At 41.5% G+C, this 18704-nt stretch overlaps 1 long non-coding RNA gene across 3 annotated transcripts in view; it reads left to right on the top strand.

The window, feature by feature from the left end:
- LOC105498777 (uncharacterized) overlaps positions 1 to 18704 on the top strand; it is a 49141-nt gene that overhangs the window by 20540 nt on the left and 9897 nt on the right. For all 3 annotated transcript variants that reach the window (XR_011612362.1, XR_011612364.1, XR_011612361.1), the window contains one exon: positions 16082 to 16285. This is a non-coding gene — a long non-coding RNA (uncharacterized lncRNA). The remainder of the gene's footprint in view (positions 1 to 16081; positions 16286 to 18704) is intronic.

Below are 18704 nucleotides of genomic sequence, written 5' to 3'. Positions count from 1 at the left end.
TGAGATCCTCAGGACAGAAACATTCCTTATTCTTCACTAAGTCTGAGTGAACCCAAGTAGCAATGCCCGGTGTATGGTTGATACTCAGCCTTTCAATTGAAAGCAGGAAGTTTCGCCCTCTTCATTCACCTTTGACCCTTACATGTCATATGTCTTCATCAAGAGTCAGGTCAGGACACATTTTCTCAATAATACCTGGGCTGGTCAGTCTCACAACAGCTGATACCTCCTGCTGACTGCCTTCATTCAACAAACAGCCATGGGTGCCTACTTTAAACCAGGCATTGTCTCAGGGAAGGTGGTAAAAACACAGATGTGTTCTTAAATTCAAGAGGTCGGAGGAAACATAGACAAAAATCAGTGCATTGAGTATTGTGGTTTTGAAATACCTTCCTGTGTATTTTTCCTTCTGAGCAGCCTGTTTTGTTTAATCTGTGGTTTCTTTCTGTCCAGTCCTTTCCACTGTGAAGCCTCTGAAAGCTTAGAGTCCCAGGGAGGTGATCACAGGTACTGCTTAGAACAAGCATTTCTAAGGGTAGGGAGGAAAGAGAGGCTCCATTCATGGCCGAGGACGTATAAAGTTGAGAGAGTGAGAGAGAAAGCGAGAGAGATGAAAGAAAAGAGGGAGGAAGGGATGAAGGGAGGAAGAGAGGGAGGGAGGGGAGAAAGAGAGATCTCACAAGCAGGCCTTGCCTTTCTCTGTCACAAGCAGATCCTAGGAGTTGCTTTTAAGTCTTGTCTATGCTAATTGGAAGCCAGAATTTAAACTAGACTGGACTAAGTTTTAAAATATAAATGACTAAATATTTACTGGATCTCTCTAAGCTATCTAGTTTCTGGCTACCCACACAGATGGTGACTCAACGAACAAAATGAAAGCATTAACTGGAAATATTAAAACTGGTCCATATTTGTACAACGTGAAGTTGGACCTCCTAGTCAAACCCACTATCTGTAGTCTGCATATGGTGAGGGAAAAGTTCCCAGGTACTTGTTATATGGCTAGAGTGACTTTTTAAAAACTACATTTCTTTCAATCACCACTTCTTTTTCAAGACCTTATAGGCGGTTCAACTATGAGTATCCTAGACTCAAGACCATAATTGATCAATTGTTCTAGGAGGTCTCGTGCACACAGTCTGTTCAACAAATATTTATTGAGTGGGTGAATTTGTCATTGCTTGTAAAGAAGACAAAAAGTCTATTTTGTAAAGGTCAGATGTCTCAGTGAGTTCTCAGTAACTATTGTTGCTAATTGTACAGAAGTTCAAATGCAGAAATGCTGGTAATTTGTTTTCATACTTCACCATGAAAGAATTTTTCAAACTCTCTATTTTTGTTTTTTAAAAAAGTCAAGGAATACAAGACATAAATTTTAGAACCAGATAAATCTGGGCTCAAATTCCTGTTCTGTTATGGAGTAGCTGTGACCCTGATCAAACAATCTAAGTACTCACGGTCTTGGTAGTCTCAGCTATAGAAAAAAAGGAGGAGGGAGGAAGAAAAAGAGGGAGGGAGAGAGAAAGAGGGAGTGAGGGACAGAGAGGAAGAAGAAGTAAAATATCCTCCTTTGAGGGTTGGTGTTGGGGAAGAAGGATTCGAGACAACTTAAGGAAATACGGTTCTTAGCACAAAATGGATAGTAAAAAATCCTGGTAATTATGATTATCATCATCAGTGCTATGGGTTGATTTGTCATCCTTGAAATAACCACATTTTCCTCTGAAAAGATACAATTGCTTTTTGTCTCTGGTCATTCCTCATATTACCTTCTTTATTGCACTCGTTGCAATTATGGTCTGAATGACACTGGAGATTTGTAAACTGGTCTCTGCCTCCAAGGGATGGATGTCTTCCCAGCTCTTCACCATGTCATTCACTTGCATCTGAGGAATGGCTCAATGGCTCCTCATTGTCCTCAGCAAGAACCTTACTTTCCCAGAGATGGCTTTGGGAGGGGAGGGGCAGGGAGTGGGTGATGAGCATGTGAGTCATAACCTTGCAAGGTATTTTGAAGATACACCACACGGAGGCATTCATAAATAGCATCAATGAAAATTATTAACTACATTAGTCAATATCCTGCTCATCAGGTGAGCTGTGGCCTCTATAACTGGAAACACCAAAAAATCATCAGAGAAGTGTTGAAAATTGTTAAGGATCCTGAAACAAGGAAGTAACCAACTCCAGAGCCAATGTGGAGGGCAGGAACATGAGGGATACTCTGAAGAGAAGGGAGGTTGGGACAGAGTAAGAAGCAGAATGCAGACATGCCCACAGCTCGTGCAAAGATGGACCTCTCAGCCTCCTGGCCTCTCACTAATTCCTTAATGTAAAGAAACTCTCATTTTGATAACTCCTTGTACAGAATTAGTTTGTCTATATGTTTAGGCTCCAGTTAAACTCTAGTAAAATGCTGATAGTTATCATTGCAAAATGTGGATCAGCTTGTATTCAGCAAAGCCGTGCAACTCAGGATTTTATGAAGAAGACAGAGAACTGCTTCAGGTGTTGTCAGAGGAGGGAACCTGGGCAGTGTGGCCATTACTTGATGATTTGTGTCAACATTTCAGTACCCAGAAGACACATGATTTACTTTGGGTCCCTCCAGAGGCTGATACTAAGCTAAAGATACAAGTATGAGCACTTTATATGGGAGGTGAGAGTAGTGTACACTGGTAGGGGAGCAGGGATTGGCATAGGGAGAAGAAACATAGAGTGGAGGATTAAGCAGCTTCCACTGGGGGAACTCTGGGAGCCATGTGGAACCCCTCCCGAGGGATAAAGGACCTGGGGTATTTACACACCAACTCCAGAGGTCATTGGTTGAGGGCTGCTCCCATGGGGCATTAATTCCTTACTGCTATTGATGTAAGGCCACCATACTTCCAATTCTTCTTTTAAACGAAATGAAAATTGAGTACAATTATAGGTAAAGAAAGGAGAAAAAGGGTGATGGGAAGGGAGTGATTGAAACAAAAATGCCACAGCGCCATAAGGCTACCCCTTCCTCACATCAAAGTCCCAGGCACACTCCTTTCTTCCCTGCCACACACACTTTACTGCATTTTCAGTGCTTGGTGCACATTAGAAATGCAGAGCTCATCAGAATGTAATTTTTTCAACACAATGACCCTGCTTGTATAGTGGAAAAAAATCTTCTAAAAGATTTTGACAGGGAACCCTTAAAAATTTATTTTTAACTGTCTGAGTCAAAACTAAATTACAGTGCTTAAGAAAGTAAGGAATATATACCAACCAAGTATTTAAGTTGGTGTGTGTGTGCTTGTAAACACGCCTCTCCTTTCTTATTATGTGAGATTGAGCAGAGATCAAGCACCTGAAGTTCTAATTCTGTCCCAGAAAAGCATTCCCTTCCCAGGCTGTGGCATCACATGCTCAGACACCCAAGTGACTCCATCTCCCCAGATGCATGAGAGCCAGTTCTCTCAGTTCATCCTCTCCCTAGCTCCCACCCCTGGAAGCTCTTAGACATTTTGGGAGCTGTGCCTTTGGCTCCTGTCCAGGGGACAGTTATTTCCCACTTGTGGTCCTGAAGAGTTCATGGGAGCCTCCCGAAATATGTTGCTCTCTTCCCAGGAGTAGTTTTTGTCCTGGGAGACCTGAGATACACAAAAATTTTAAATCTCTTTCCACTTTGAGAAGGGAAAATGAATGATGTATTGATATTAGAGCCATTGTCTTGCAGCTTGCTGGAGCAAAAGAAAACCACTCTGGCTACACTCAACTGTGTATGCTGTGGCTTAGGCTTCCAATTAATTCTAAAATAAGGAAAAATCCTTAGCTTATATCATAAGGGATCCTTTCTTTTCTGGTTCACACTACCTGTCTCTTGTGTGGAGAAATTCAGTACAGCCATGAAGAGACAAGGACTCAAACAGGCCATTGTAACTGATGGAGAGCTTGGACTGTGCCCAGTGCAGGTGGGTCATTGCCCTCTTGGGGAGGTGCTAAGCCCACATACCAGGGCTTGGGGGGAAATGGCCAGATTGTTCCCCAAAATGTCACTTAGTCTTAAAGGGAGTGACTTTAATTCCTGCCTTTGATGGTGGAATTGTTGACTCCTCTGAGGTGCGCGCGCACACACACACACACGCAGAGAGAGAGAGGGAGAGACAGAGTGAAAGAGAGGGAGAGCGAGAAAGAGAGAGTTTTCCTTTAAGCCTGGAATTCCTCAGGTTTGATTTCAAACTAGAAGAGAAATTTTTGTTGCAGAGACAGCTTATAGATAAATCCTCAGGCTATTTGGGAATTTCAGCACTTTGAAAAATGAGAATGTGTGGAGGGATTGTTTTTCTTTGCTGTGTCTCAGCCCTTTTTTTCCCTCCCTCATCCATAATTCCAAAAAGAATACCCTTTTATAAGGTGAAACTTTTTATGCACTTAGTTTTCAAGTCAGATTGTTAAGAAAAAATACAAATTTCTTCATTTTGTGTATGCACCATATTTTTTAAAAATACAGAATCTCATACACTTTTGAAACACATTGCTAGAAAGAAAAAAGAATTATCACATGACTTAGGTCATAAAGGATAAGGTTGGGAAAAAAGATTTTCCTTGTGAACATAAAGTTCATTACTGACTGATGATCCCCACATAAGTGGTTTAAAAGTTTCCCACTGTTGCTGAAATAGTAAGTCGTGCAAAGATGAGCATAAAACTGGATATTTGTTTTTTATCCTGAAATATGTTCTCCTTGCCACTTTTGACCTTAAATGGAGTTTCTGCTTTCTCTGATTCAGTCTGTTTCTTTTGTGCTCTCTGTAGTAATGTGCTGGGTAGCTCAGATGTGACTGTGATACTGTTTTCAAATATCTGTGGCCACAAGTAGTTATACTATTTAATGTTCACAGACTCCATATTCTTTTTTCCAGTACTCCTATGTCTTAAATACAAATTTCTTAAAATATTTTTTTATTAAAAGAACTAGAAAAATGATTTTTAAAATGCATGTAGAGGAGATTGCTTACTTAATAGTTCATTTGGTTACCCAAATACAAGGCCATGTGGAAAATCTTCCACTTACCACCTCAATCTCTTCTACTATTCTCATTAATTCTGGAAAGTTCTGTGAAGAAAGGGGATAGTGCAAAAGGAGAGACAGAGAACAAAAGATGATTGAGTTTCAAGGTTGGCCGGCCTGACAAAAGTATCTAGCCCAATCCCTGCATCCAAAATGCACATGTGTCTATGACATACCTGGCTTTGCTTAAATACCACAGTGACATTTAAGGGTGGGGGACTCTCTTTCCTCATACTACATGCAAATGAATGGAAGAGTTGTTTTTCTTAGAATCTGACTAGTTAACATTCATAGATTTTTTAACCCCATTTGACATCACAAGTTTACCTGTTGATTAGATTATTTTCTGTCTGTACCTGGAGCCTCTAAGCTATGTATAGACAGAGAGGCTTATGTTTTGTTCCCTGCTTTATTGCAGACACATATTGCAAGCACTGTGTTAGTGCTTGACATAGTAAGCAAATACCTGTGGAAAATGTCTATGAATGTGCCTCTGCTCATTTCATAGAAGTTCAGGTGTTTGGAGATGGCTACCTAAGTAGTAAAATTAAATTAAAAAATGGTCCCTGATGACCATGTTCCTTGGTCAGGAGCTATTGGATGCTGGTGGCTGTGACCTACTGATGGGGTCAGCTGAACATTGCATGGCCCCATTTTGCCACACCCTGGTCAACAAGTCAGTCGATCTCTTAGATTCTTAGAATTTGGGTTCATAAATTCTCTGGTGAAGTTCAGAATCTGCATTTCAAAAGAAATTTTCTGGGAAATTCTGATTTACAGTTAGTTTTGCACCGACCTAACAAATGTGATTCATGAACCGGGCAGCACTCAAAACCAGAAAAGGTTCAGAGAGCCCAGCAGTGTGAGTGGTGAGTTTTTATAGGCCAGACTTGGTTGCAGAGAGATCACCTGATTTGGCTACAACCGGGTGTCTGCCATATTTGAGCATGGTGCAATGAGTTGGCTGCCTGTGTCAGGCTGGAACCTGACTGCTCACGATTGGCTGAAACTCAGCTGTTTGCTATATTCCTAAGTCAGGTTTTGGTTTGTTTACATATTCAATTAGGTTGCAGTTTCTTATGTAGGAACTCAAAGTACAGAGACAGCTGCAGTCTAATGGCCTCCTGCTTATTTAACTTAACATCTCAGTATTACACTGATGATATAAACAGAATGCTGTGGGAACACAAAGGAGGGAACAACAAACTTGCTTGAGGGTGACATCCAGCAGCTCTAACTCTGAAGCAAGGACAATGTAGTTGGGGAGAAGTCACCCCAGTCACTGACTTGCGTGTGGATCCCATTTCTTGATAATCCCTAGAAAGATGTCTTGGAGGGCTTTGAAGAAACATTTAGATTTGTACTAGTGGAGAAGAAGTGAAAGGGTTTTGAAAGCAGAGAGAAAAACTAAAGCAAAATGTGCACATCTTATGTTCATGGATATATAAGACTAGGATAAGGAAGAATGGGTGCTAATTCTAAGTCAGTTGCCTAACATGCATCATAAATTGCAGAATATGAGCACTTTACAAAGCAATCTATATTTTTTTTAAAAAAGCTTGTGGATGTCCCAGGATAATGACTTGGTGCTTTTCCATTGAGAGAATCATGTCTCAGAGTCATTTCTGTGCCACTAGTTTTTGACAAATAAAATCTCAAAAAATGTTTGATGAATGACTATTTTACCCACCTGAGGGACATGAAGATCTTTTTATTTGTAATGAATTAGGCTACATAAAATCTAGGAGATGCTGATAGTTATCTTGAGACCAGGAAGAACATTGTAAGGGGAAGCCACAATCCAAAGGAAGAGAGATCCAACTCAAAGATAAAACAATTCCTGGGGATATTACTGAACTGCTGAGTTGAGATGATTCTAAAGTCAGAATATAGCCAACACATTCCATTTACTGCATTTTTCTTTCAACTTTTTGATTAGATATTTCAAATCTGAAGAAATGGATAGAAAATAATATAAGACATATTGGTATACTTACAACCCAGCATTTTAAAACTGTTAGAATTGCTTCTGCATTTTTCTTAAAGAAAACAATCATTAAAGATGCTGTTGAAATTCTTTCTCCCACACCACTTGATCCAATGTCCCTACCTTCTGGTCCTCTTTAGAATTACCTGCTTTCCAGATATGGGATGTGCAATTCCCATTATGTTAGTGATAGTAAGGCCTGGTTGCTGTAACAAAGACACACAAAGCTTCAGCAGTTTCGAGAACACCTCCTTGTTTCTTTGTTACTTAGCCCCAGTATGAGCAATGCAGGAAGGAGAGGAAATGTCCTCCCACAACGTCTTCCAGGGAACATTGTTCTTTCCTCTTGTAACTTCATCATCCCTGGACTGTCATCACCTGCATGATTGAAGCTGAGTCCCTGCCACTTCTCCGTTCCAGATGGTGGGAAGAGGTGGAGAGTCTGAAAGGGGCACATCCATGTCTTAAGACACAAATGCTTAAGTAGCACACACCCCTTCCTTTTGCATTCCATGTCACCCCACCACAGAGCAGTCACAGGAGGGGAGAAATATGGACTGTAGTAAGGCTACTGCATGCCCTACTGGAACTCTACTACAATGGAGGTAGAGAAGAGTGGGTTTTGTAGACAACCAGGAGTCTGCGCTGTTGTACTATAGCCCATGCCTTGATACTGCCACTACCTGCATACACATACCTCAATGCTAGAAAGGAAAATGGCCAACTAGCAGAGGCCACCCAAGCCTAGACATGCCAAAGGAGTCGCAGTGAATGCAGGCATGCTTCTTTCTCAGCCCAGTGGGGAAACTTCTGAAATCTCATTACTAAATATGATGTTTGCTGTAGTTGTTTCATGTATGCCCTTATCATGTGAGGGCTTCTTTTAGTTGTGTTTTGCTAAGGGTTTTTAACTTTTTAGTCATGAATAAGGGAAAACTTCCATTTTATGGTTTTTGGGGATCTATTGAGATGATTATATAATTTTTCCCCTTAATCTGTTAACGATGTATATTGCATTGACAGAGTTTCTAGTGTTGATCCAGCCTTATATTACTGGGATAAACCCTACTTTGTCATTGTATATTCTTACTGCCGAATCCAGTTTTCTGCATTTTATTTAGGATTTTTGAATTCGCGATTATAAGTAACATTGATCTGTAATTGTCTTTTCTTGTACTGTTCTGTCTAGTTTCCATATCAAAGTTCTGTTAGCTTCATAAAATTATATGGGTAGCTAAACCTTTAAAATATAGACTCTGCAAAGGTTTGTACTCGAAGGAGAATGTTTGTTCCTTGAAGTTTCCAAAAACTTGCCAGTAAAACAGTCTGGGCCTTTTGCTTTTGGAGGGTAGGATTTTGATTCCTGATTCAACTTGTTGAGTTGAATCAAGTAGTTTATTTTAAATGTCCTTAAAAATAAAATATTTGTATATAAGGCTATAATTTTACCTATAGGCATGATTTTGCTGCATTCCACAAGCCTTGATATATACGACCTGTGTCATTTGTAATTCTCGCTGTGATTTTTCTTTTTAACTCATATATTAGGCTGAATAATGCTTCCTCTACAAATACATACATATATATGTATATATGTATACACACATACATGCACACACATCTCTTTCTGTACATAGCCTAATCCCTGGAATTTACGACATGGCAAAAAGGCAAATTCTCCCCTAGAGCCTCCAGAGGGAGCATTGCCCTGATATGTTGATTTCAGGCCGGTGATATTGATTTCAGATTTCTGGTCTCCAGAAATGTAAGAGGATTTATTTCTGTTGTGTTCAGCTACCAAGTTTGTGGTAATTTGTAATGGCAGCAATAGGAAACCAATATACCTATGAATTATTTGAAAGTACATTTCTAAGTTTCCTAATCTATATTTAGCTTATTTTTATTCCATTTTTTGCTGATTTCTACTTTAATTGCTTTTAATTGGAAATCGTTATTCACAACATATTGATTATTTGAAATTTGTAAACAATTTCTCTTTGATCTATACATAGTACATTTTTATAGTTTATGTGTACTTGAAAATAAAATATATTCTTCATTTGGAGTTATAGGATTGTTTCTGTATTTATTAGAACAAAGTTTTTACTTTCCTGTTCATATTTTTTATATTCTTTCCAATTTAGTGTCTTCTCAACCAATTATTTCTGATCCATATTAAAATATCCCAACAGGTTTGTGGATTAGTCAATTTTTCCTTTTAATTACATCAGTTCTTGCTTTTTGTATTTTAAGTCTATGTTGTTAGATGCATACAATATCATAACTTTTATCTGTCCTCTCTCTGAGCCCCTGAGTCCCTAGTTCTATGTCAGTGATGTTTTGTGCTCCTGTCCCATGTCATGTCACCATGTCACCAAGTCAGTGGGTGAATTGACAGTGGTCCTATTCAAGATGCTATGCCTTTAGCTTTTCCCTTCCAGTCTCATAGATTTGTAGCCTCAAGAACCTCCCAGGCCCTAGCATCAAGCAGTGAACTGGCCTCTAATTCCTTTTTTTTTTCTTTGCATGTAGTAATGCTATCCAGGCCAAACTCTTAGTCAGTGCTGCTTTCTTCTGTACCTCTGACCCTTTGCATTATTTTTCCATTTGTGGTCTTTAGATGTATTTGTGTGGCTTTGAGCCTCAACTATACCTTTTCTTTTCCAGTATACTTTTCAGGTATTTGGAAGAGTGCCCAGAGCCATCCTGCCTGGAAGTATTGCTGTATTATTTAAATTACTTTGAGTAGCGTGTTCTGTTATTTGCCACTCAATGACATATTATTCCCTCCATTTTACAGATTTAAAAACTGAGACAGAAAAGCTAAATGACTATCCCAAAGTCACATAGCTCACAAGCAAAGAATCCAGAAAACTCATTTAAGTCACCTTGCCGCAAGGTCTAGGTTCTCTTTCTTTCACCATACTGCTTCCAAAAGAACGTTTCTGGAGTCTTTTACCCACACTTGGACTAGCACAGCTGCATCCCATCCTCCACTTACTGCTGCCTCTTATGCTGTCTACACGCATGATACTAGCTTGTTGCATTCATGGCAACCCCATAGCCAGATGAAGCTGACACTGCCAGCTCTGGGGTTTTCTGATGATTCTTACTTTTCTGACTTTGTCTGGATCACATGTTTCCTGTGTGCCTGCCATGGAGAGCACACAGCCACACTGTGTTCACAGGCCACTCTCTACCAACCAATCATCCATAAAACAGACTCCAATAAACACAGCAGCTCTCTTGAAAATGGGCTTCTCTGCAATGTCTGAGTCTCTTCTTGCAAAAGCTTTTGAAGGACTCTCAAATATGACTACATATACCCTTCATCATCAGAGAAAATTAATACTCTCGCCTGCCTGGTTCCCCATCATTACTTTTCTCTCAGCCTCAACATTCAGCCAATTACAGTCATTTCAAAGGAATACATTTCCATTTTCTGATCCTTTTGTTTAATGTAACTGTCCCGAAATTTGGGCCAGGCAACATTCTTTCTTTTCCTTTCTTTTTTCTTCCCATTGACTTAGACAAGAAACTGCTGTGTATTATTTTCCCTTCTCTCTTGGTAAGATGATATTCACCACATTGGCCAAATGAACAGAACTGGAAGTGTTCCATACCCCTAAGAAACCTTCCAGTTATCATAGCATGCAGTCAGCAGATATGAATACAAATAAAGTTAAAATTAAATCAGCTCCAGGAATGTGCTTTCCAGTGTGCATAAATAGTTCTTTCAATGATGAACTCTTTCCTGACTTAAAAAATAGAATAGTAATATATTTTATAAAATTAGATTGATAGTGAACCTTAAGTATAGAATTAAGGGCGTATGTGATAGATAATATCAGAATATCCAAGTAAGATTAGACCCATTTTGTTAATGAAATGATTGTATCATAGCAAGTTAAGAATGAAATTGGTTTCCCAAAGAGCCTTGCATGGAACACTTGTCTCATGAGATGGATGTTCTCTGAGCTTATGTATATGGGATTGAAACAGACACCTCTAGTGCACAATTCCAGATTCTCTCAGTCTCAGCTGTCTCTTCAAGCCAGCAACTATGGTGTGACTGCTTCTGTGCAGGCTCTGCCCAGCTTCCTGCAGGTGCTGATGTTGTGCTTACACAGTGGGGATACCTGAGTCTGGAGGGTAAAGTCCTGCAGAGTGAACTTTAATTGTGCGGAGAATCAGTAGATAGCTGCCACCCCTTCCCTTCTCCAGTAGAGAGCCCCACACTCATTTCATCCAGCTCTTGGAGACGTCTCCCCAGAGGTGCCCAGATCTAGGACACACTTAGCACAGGCTCTCCCTCTGTTGGCCCAATCCCTGGCCTTCTCTCAGGCTTCCTGGACCACAGTAGCCAGTGGAAAGCTTGCACTTAAGCCTTGTTTCAAGCCCTCCTTTCTGGGAAACCCAGGCAAAACATACAGTTCCAAAACATTCTCACATGGGAAATACCATGCACCATATCTCATTTCTGAAAAGCCATGTTGCCTATTAGCTTCTTAAACGTCCTGAGGAATCCTGCACCTAAACAAACAAAGAAACAAGAAAACAAAACAATGCAAAAACCCTTGCTTACTGTTTAACTGGGTTTACCAAATTGCCAAATTATCAAACTTATTTTACATGAAACAGTTGAAAAACAGCTCTTCAAATCTAGGTGTGTAAGAAACACACTTTGGCAAATGCAAATCTAGAGCTTGCTATATCCACCTTGAGGATTTAGGGCTGTTTCTGAGAGTTTATTTACATATATGCTTGTAGGGGGTTAAAACATGACTTTCAGAAAGGTATTTCCATATCATAATGCCTAGAAGCTGTGAAGTTGACCTTATCTGGACAAAGGATCTTTGCTCATGTTATTGAGAAGAGAAAATCATCTTGGGATAACTGCGGTAAGCCCTAGTTCCAAGGACAAGTGTTATTATCAGAGAAAGAGGAGACGATGACACTGGGTACAGAGAGAAAGGCCACGTGACCACAGGGCAGAGATTGGATTGATGTAGCCACAAGCTAAGGAGTGGCTGGAAGCACCAACAGCCAGAAGAGGCAAGGAAATTTTCTTCCCTAGAGCCCTTGGAAGGAGTACATCCTGGCTGATATCCTGATTTTGGACTTCTGGCCTTTGCAATTGTGAGAAAATAAATTTCTGTTGTTTTAAGTCACCAGTTTATGATATTTTGTCACAGTAGCCACAGAAAACCAACACGGGTGCCTTGTGCCCAGTGGAAGAGACACATAGAAGGGAGCCACCTTGTCACCCAGACAACTGAATTTGGAGTTGTTCGAGTCCCAGACTGCTCTCTTTAGAGGCTTGTTTTTGTATCAACAGATTCTGAAGACAAGGTCTATTTCAGGGCAGAGCAGAATTGAGCACAGGAGGCAGCTAAGAGGGACCCAGTGCCTGGGAGACTCAGGTCTGCCTTGCCCAGCACCTGAGCACAGTGCGCAGCAGTCTATGGCCCCAGATCTGGGGTTTCCTCATTTGCGAAAGGTACTGTGTCATTACTAGCTTCCCCTCCAGCTCCAAAGTTCTGGGATCAGCTACAAGAATCCTTACACGATGAGTTCTTCCCATGTGTTTATCTTATTTTATTATTTCATTTCATTTCATTTATTTTGAGACAGAGTCTCACTCTGTCACCCAGGTTGGAGTGCAATGGTGTGATCTCAGCTCACTGCAACATCCACCTCCCGGGTTCAAGCAATCCTCCTGCCTCAGCCTCCAGAGTAGCTGGGATTGCAAGCATGCGCCACCATGCCCAGCTATTTTTTTGTATTTTTAGTAGAGATGGGGTCTCGCCATGTTGGCCAGGCTAGTCTCCAACTCCTGACCTCAAGTGATCCACATGCCTCAGCCTCCCAAAGTGCTGGTATTACAGGTGTGAGTCACTGCACCTGGCATGGGTATGGGAGGGAGGGGAAAAAAACGAGTGTCCTCTTGAATTATCAGGGATGTGATTAATACATGAAAGTTGATTCAAACTTAGGCCCATCCAATATGAATGCCCAGGCAAGGCCAGCTCCTCTTCTTTTCCACTTTGATTGAGTTAAATTTGGAATAACTATGGAGGCTACAGGTGCTTTTAAAAATTGGGGTAACAGTGGCTGAGTTGTCCTCAGTATAACTAGACCCTGCCATTAATTCCCTTCTAACACTTCACTTCTATGAGCTATTTCAGAAGAAACACATGAGCAGCAGCTTCTATTGCAAACCCTTTTGTAAATATAGATTTTCTGAACTTTCTGCAAAGCTGTGACTTCTGTTATCTCACTTTTCTTGATGAGGTATTTTGAGGTGCCAGGAGCCCCTGGGGAGAAGGGACAGATAAAACTCTAACGCGAAGGCTCACTTACCATTAGTCTTCTTTTGGAAACACAAATGTCGCATTTTAGTGTTGCTTTTAAAACCTGTGACTGGTCAGGCACAGTGAATCATGCCTGTAATCAATCCCAGCACTTTGGGAGGCAAAGGTGGGAGGATCACTTGAGCCCAGGAGTTCAAGACCAGCCTGGGCAACATGGGAAAACCCCATCTCTACAAAAAATACAAAACTTAGCCCAGTGTGATGGCACATGCCTGTAGTCCCAGGTACTTGGGAGGCTGAAGTGGGAGGATCCGCTTGAACCTGGGAGGTCGAAGTTCCAGGGATCGTACCACTGCACTCTGACCTGGGCAATAGAGCAAGGCTCTGTCTCAAATAAACAAATATGAATAAAAATAAAACCTTTGACCTATGACTATTTTAGAAAAGTCAAATTAATTTTTTATAAGTTGAACTATATTTACTCGAGCTGTATACAATTTACAGAGAGCAAAGAGTAAACCAGTGGATAGTTATTTGTGGATGAAAATCAGTCTCCTTGGGGGCTCCTGCCCCTGTCTTAGAGCAGGGTGCACCTGCGTGCCCACCTAGCCTTTCTCTCTATTGCGAAGCTGTGCGGTGTCGGCCCTTCCTGCTCTGCCAACCTGCTGGCAGCCATGTCCAGGGTTCTGCAGGACGGCCTCCAGGCTAGAGTAAGCAGCAGAGATTCTTGATAAAGGGCCAGATGGAAAACACAGTGACAGCTCTGGATTCCTTCCAGGGCCTAGAAAGGCAGCACTACAGATATAATCATTTCTCCATAGGGACATTAGAAAAGAAAAAAGAGTTACTAACATCTCTAAAATCTTTCCACAGAGTCAGAAGTAAACAGACTCAGCAAAGAGCATATATTTCATGCAGACATCTTCACAGGACATTTGTAGGATGTCAGAATCATGGCCTTGGTGGAGTGAAGGAAACACAGGACAGGAAACAAGGAGGCCTGAAGTGCAGCCCTGGCCGGCCCCTCCATGCTCTAAGCAGCACCACAAGCAGGCCCCTCGCCACACGGAGCCCTCACTCTTCCTCTGTAGAAGGAGGGGAGGAGACCAGATTCTTGGGGTTACTGTGAGGATACATGCGATAGAAGGAAATATAATTTGTCAAGATGGCATCTGTCATACATATGCAAAATGTCATTAGGGGCCGGGTGCGGTGGCTCATGCGTGTAATCCCAGCACTTTGGAAGGCTGAGGCGGGTGTATCACCTGAGGTCAGGAATTCGAGACTGGCCTGGCCAAGACGGCGAAACGCCATCTCTACTAAAAATAAAAAAATTAGCTGGACATGATGACGTGCACCTATAATCCCTGCTACTCGGGAGGCTGAGGGAGGAGAATCACTTGAACCTGGCGGCGGAGGTTGCAGTGAGCTGAGATCGCACCTCTTCACTCCAGCCTGGGGGGAAGAGTGAGACTCTGTCTCAAAAAAAAAAAAAAAAGAAAAAGAAAAGAAATGTCATTAGGGAAGATCCCAGAGAACACTTTCCTGAGAGGGGCATGCGTGGTTCTTGGATGATTTTCTATGAAGCAGCAGGAGAGGGCCCTAAATGTCCAATCTTCCTTTTTTGAGAAAACAGGGTAATATTGAGGTTCTTTACCTTATGAGGTAGCCAAACACTTACGTGGACTGTGGCCGCTCTGAGTATGCAGTGACTGCAGATTTTGTTCTCAGAATAATTTGTAATTAAGGGACCTGTGGTTATCCCACGGGGTTACATCCGAGAGTGAGACAGCTCTGCTTGGGCGACAGAACAAAAGAAAGGTATAACCCTACAGCTGCCATCACTCTCCTCCCTCTCCTTTGCTCTTGGAAAAATATGTCATCAAGTGGAGCAAGAACACTGAACAACTTTTCCCGTAGAAGTTACGCGTAATTATGGGTCTGTGTTCCTGGTCAAGAACTTGGCGTTAAATGGACTATTGATACGCTGCAAACAGAAAGACAGCACGACTGCATGTCACTACATTTCCGTAAACTAAGAATAGTATGTTCTGGATGGTAAACAGTTCCACCCAGAAGACCCAGGCCAACATCTCACTTCAGAAAAACAAACTGAGGTCCAAAGTATCTCCTCTGGTCACATGGCTAGGTCACCCATGGGCTCCTGATTCGATATTTTTTCATACCCTGCTCTTGCTTTGTGAAAAAAGATCAGTATGAAGACTGTGCTATCCCCTCGAGTATTCAAAAAGGTCACAAATTCCTTTACCTTTCATACATGAGAAAATACAACTCAGGGAGTTTTTAAAGCTTGCTTGAAGTTGCATGGGTCTGAACCATCTGAAATTAATTGATATTTATTATGGCCACTAGAATAACCACTGACTAATGTAGTCTGAAGCTAGGCACTTAATCTCAATCCTTGATACTCAGAAGAGTGAGCTGTGGATCAGCCATGTCAGTGTCCCCCAGGATCTTGGGAGAAATCCAGACCCTCAGACCCCATCCCAGACCTGGTGCATCTCTAACCTCCTTTCCTCTCTAACCCTCCATAACCTCCCAATTCTAAAGAAATATTTGAAGGAGAAAAGAGGCTACAAAGGCAGCCTGAAAATCACGGTGAAGGGAGAGTGGACAGGGGCATGCATTTTCTTGTTAGGGATGCTGGCTTCTGAATGTCAGAAATTGTTCGTTCATTGAGCCAAGTCAAAGAACTGTCCCCTTCATTTCTTTCAGTACCTTTCAGAAAGGCAGAAGTTGAAGGACTCCTGCAACAGAAATGGAATGAGGGTGCACAGACATCCAGGAGTGAAGCACATGTGTGTGAAAGGCAGGCTCCAGCCAGTGGCGGGAAGGAAGGCAGCCTGGTCAATGAGGGCCCACTGGGGGCCTTTCTTCTCCCCATTCATTGCCCTCTGAGACTCTCCACATCCTTTTCAGGTATATGTGTGACATTTAGATCCAATGATTGATGGGGATTGTGTACTGGAGTGGACAGAGCCCTTGACCAGGCGTCAAGGGGGGCTGGGTGCTTCTCTCTGACTGCATGTTGGGAAAGCTTAAGTGTCTGGCCCAGTTTCCTCCTCTCTACAGTGAAATAATTGGTTTTCTAAGTAACTTTCATTGACACTTATCAAAATCAGTTGTTAAAAATTATCTAGATGATTGTAACCAGGCGTGGTGATGCGTGACTCTGGTCCCAACTACTCAGGAGGCTGGGTTAGGAGGATCACTTGAGGCCAGGAGGTTGAGACTGCAGTGAGCTATGAGAGTGCCACTGCACTCCTGCCTGGGCAACAGAGTGAGACCTCATCTCAAAAAATAAAGAGATACATAAATAATTTTTAAAAATTATCTGATTGTTTATCTTACTTGCCTGTTATTTATTGGTCTGTGTTTGCTAGTAGATTCTTCATTTTCAGCCCAGGATTCCCACAGGCATGGAAACCTGAGCCCTCTTTTTACTCAGTGTATTTCTATCATCTTGTGTTGAATAATTGATGGATTGTTTTCATTTTAGTCTGAACTTATTTGAAAAAAACACCTTTTCTCCCAGCCTGCTTATCAACTTCTACCCTCTTCACACAACTAGGGGTGTGCATGCCTGAAAGCTCCATCAACTGACCCCACCTCACCTGCAAAGCCCTTGTCCGTGTCTGTGGAGAGTAGCCCAGTTTCCTCTGTGAGAGGCTCTGCTTGCTTTCCTCTGGATTTTGCCCCATTTCTGTGAGGCTCCAGCTGGTTTTCATGGATATGTACCCCACTTCTGGGTCCTTAGCCTCAACCTTTGTGCACAGAGCAACACGGAGTTCTTCAACTGCATCAGGCGAAATCATGGTCTTCTGTTCTCATAAACACGAAACTTGTAGGAGCCTAAAGTTGACTTTGAGAGTGACATGCAGCTACACAGAGCTTTTGTTTGCCAAACACTTGCAAATCATTTTCCCCCACAAAAGCCCTTAAAATGTCAGCATTCTGAATATCTCTGCCCACGGGCCACTCTCTTTCTTGGGCCTTGGCAGTGATTTACTGTCCAGGATCCACCAGCCCCAGACCCAGAGAAGGGTGTGGATATTTATAGCTCTCGAGGCACGTTTTCTGGAAATATCTGGGGGAAGTAAGGGCCCTTTCACTTCCCCTCTATGGCACTGAAACATTTTTGTGAAGATATTTTGATTCTCAATAAGTGAACTCAACAAGTGGATACTGAGTGAAGACTAGTGAGGTGTGTCAAAATGAAGCAGAGATTGAAGAAAAAAAGGCCTTTAGTGTGATAACATTCTGGTTTTCCTTTTTTTCTCTCTCACTCGCTTTTCTATTTTTGAGGAGTAGAGTATATGGAAAACAGGCATTCAGCCTCTTTAAGAATCAGTTCTGTGTGTAAATCATAGTCTCATGGACTAAAAACAGATCCACGGATGTGGGCTATGGTGGAGGCTTCATTTTCCTGCACAGATACCATGTGAAGGAGATAATTAGTCATCCTGTTCCCCCCTTTAATCAAGACTTCAGGAAAATCAAACTTTGCTGTAAGACTATCATGAATCATCAAGAGAGAAGTAGAATTTATTTTGATTCTTAAATGGGCCACAGAGGCATCTGGTGAGGTTCACAGGGGAAGTCAAGACAGACGAGGGGCAAGAGGCACGCCCAACCTTTCCCCAAACACATTTTTCTGTATTTAACCAACACAATATTCTCAAAAGCAAATGAAGAAAATAATAGCACACTATTTTTTTTTTATCCAGAAAGGAAAGGTTAACCCAGATCTGAAATACATCATGGTAGTGTTCTAATTAAAGCATACTTCAAGCTCATATTTGGTGGAGGAATTGACTCCCTCCCCAAACCTACATTCCCTAGGCACGGAACAGGATGTAAGGGGAATCCCCAAGTCACCCCAGATCATTTCTCACTCAGCTTTTCCAGCTCTGACCGTATCTGACTCTGCAGATGAGAAAACTGAAGACGATCTTCAAGAATGAAAAATTTTAGAAAGTTTTGTGCAACAGTGTTGAACCAAACAATGAATATTGTGGACATAACTAGATTTTATTTTGCTTTTATATTGAGGAGGTTGAAAGAAAATAGAAAAAGCAGACTTTTTTTTAAAAAATCAAGAAAATTTTGCAGATAAGGATAATGAAGAACTTTAAGGGCTTCTAAAAATAGATCGACATTCACATAAAATCTAGCTTTTAGCTGCATTTTATTCTTTTAAAACTTTGTTTATGCTGTCTTCTTCCTTGCAGTTTCCACAGACAGGGCAAACATTTGTAGAAAGCTCATGTCCCAGACAGCTATAAGATATCAAGTAGGCAGTTTCATTTCTAGAAATCCAAATAAACTCATTTATTTT

The sequence above is a fragment of the Macaca nemestrina genome, chromosome 14 (genome assembly GCF_043159975.1).
Source record: "Macaca nemestrina isolate mMacNem1 chromosome 14, mMacNem.hap1, whole genome shotgun sequence".
Lineage (NCBI taxonomy): Eukaryota > Metazoa > Chordata > Mammalia > Primates > Cercopithecidae > Macaca > Macaca nemestrina.
Note: the sequence above shows the minus strand (reverse complement) of the source record. Positions and strands in the feature narration are given on the sequence as shown.